The following is a 2,386-nucleotide window of genomic DNA, read 5'->3' as shown; positions in this document are numbered from 1 at the left end:
CTCTCTGATCCTCTGTTTTTTATCTGATAAACAAGTTAACATTGCTGTTCTATCTGCTTTATGGAGAAAAGTAAGGTATTTTCAAAAGTGCTTGGAAATAACTGAAAAGGCCTTTGCTACTACAAAGTGTTATTCTCTATTAATTTATTCTCTTGGCACCATTCTTTTGTCAAGGGGGGGAGGTTGACTCCTCTTTCCCTGGAAACCATACCTGGTGGGCTTTCTACATCTCTTTTCTGTGCACATTTTAGATCCCTTTATTTTTTGCTTTTAGATGTGTGTTTTATGGTATTTGCTAATTAGACATGGCTACTAAAACTGCAAAGCAGTTGTTCTGAGCTTACCATTGAATGAATTCTCAAACTACCTCAGCGTTTAGAGGGAAAAGAATACTGAGCATATTCTCAAACTCAAGATCCAAGAATTCGATCAGGTCTTTTTTTGTTGTTGTTGTTGTTGCTGTGATTGCCTTTAAAAGCTTTTGCACAGCCAAGGAAACAATCATTAGAGCAAATAAACAACCTATGGAATCGGAGAAAATATTTGCATGCTATACATCTGATGAAGGGCTGATAATTAGAATCTATATAGAGCTCAGGAAAATCAGCAGGAAAAAATCAGCCCCATCAAAAAGTGGGCAAAAGACTGAACAGAAACTTTTCAAAAGAAGGTAGACTAAGGCCAACACATATGTGAAAAATGCTGAACATCTCTAATCATCAGGAAAATGCAAATCAAAACCACAATGAGGTATCACTTAACTCCAGTAAAATTGGCTTTTATTAAAAAGTCCCCAGCAGGGGATGGGTCAATGCTCACAGGGCTTGGCTTTGCTGCAGCCACCTCCGCATCACCTCGTCAGACTGGAGAGTGAGCAGGCAGAGCAGATGCTCTTACGTACCCCATGACTGGGAGCCAAGCACCCCTCTCCACCACAGGGGATTTGAGTACAAGGAGCCACAGACACCACCTGAAAAGCCCTGTGGCAACTGCCTCCCTGGGACCTGAGCAGTGGGAGAGCCCTGGCTGCCTGGTAGTCCAGCCCATGACTCTGCTCCCAAGGTTCCCATGCTGCCACCTGGCCCATTGCCACACCTCCTTCAGTTTGGGCTCTGCTGTTGGAACTCATGGCCTTGCCCACATGGCTTCTGCACTGCCTCTGGCCCCAGCTAGGAGGCCCTTGCTGCCCACCCAAACCTGTGGCTCCACTCCCAAGGCTCCAGCATTGCCCCTGGCCTGTCCCTTCATTCCCAAGGATCCAATGCTGCAGCAGGGCCCTGCAGCTCTGCCCCTGAGGCTCCAGTGCTGCTGCCAGGACTTGCAGCCTGGCTCTAAGGCTCCCCACAGCCATCAGGCCACTCAGCCTTGCCCTGGAGTCTCCAACGCTGGCCCCAGCCCAGAAGGTTTGCCACTGAGACTCCAGTACTGCTGCTGGGCCCCATGGCTTCACCCCTGAGGCTCCAGTGTGGCCACTGGGCCCTGTGGCTGTTCCCGTGAGGCTCTAGCACAGCTTCTGGGCCCCATGGCTCTGCCCCTGATGTTCCAGTACTGCCTCTAGGCCCTATGGCTGGGTTCTAAGGCTTTCCACTGCCAAAAGGAACCACAGCTCTGCCCCCGAGGCTATAGAGCTGCTGCTGGGCCCCACAGTCCCACCCCCGAGGCTCCCACTGGCTGCCTGGAAGGAACCACCCCCTTGGTCCAATGCTCTGCCGGGGACTCACTAGCCTTGAGCTGCCATTGGACCTGGACTCATTGGAGTGAACGTCAGCGGCCCAGAAACCAATGATCTCTGCCTAGATAGACTTGTCTAGCTGCCGCTGCCACTTTCACCTCCGCCAGAAAGACCTCGGCAGAGCAATCTCCCGCAATGCCATCCTCCATGGAGAGGACCTTGCCCAAACCCCAATCTGAGCTTCCAACAGTGGCTTGGGGAACAACCCACTCCACGAGAAGATCATCCAGCACTGGCTTGGACTGTGACAACCACAGGGGAATGGGACAACACAGAACATTACAGATTCTCAGTGCATTGGCCCCTCCCCTACTGGGTGAGTCTTCCAGTGTAGGTCACAAACTGCCATCTCTGGACTTCTCTTTCTCGTTAATTAGGAGAGTTTCCAGCAGAGGAGAACAGTTTGTGTGGCAAATCTATCTGCCCTGGGCCGAGAGAAGAGATTTCAGATGAGAAGAACTCTGGCAACGTGAAAAACCAAGCTAGCTTGACAGTCCCAAAGGAGCAAAATGGATCTACAGCAATGAACTCTAACCAAAGGAAATCGTTGAAATGTCAGAAATGGAATTCAGAGTATGGATGGAAAATAAGATGAAATTGAGAAGAAAGCTGAAAACCAACATAAAGAAGCCAAAAAAAAAAAAAAAATTCCAG

The sequence above is a fragment of the Propithecus coquereli genome, unplaced genomic scaffold (genome assembly GCF_000956105.1).
Source record: "Propithecus coquereli isolate 6110/MARCELLA unplaced genomic scaffold, Pcoq_1.0 Scaffold62, whole genome shotgun sequence".
NCBI lineage: Eukaryota > Metazoa > Chordata > Mammalia > Primates > Indriidae > Propithecus > Propithecus coquereli.
This window is presented reverse-complemented; position numbering follows the sequence as displayed.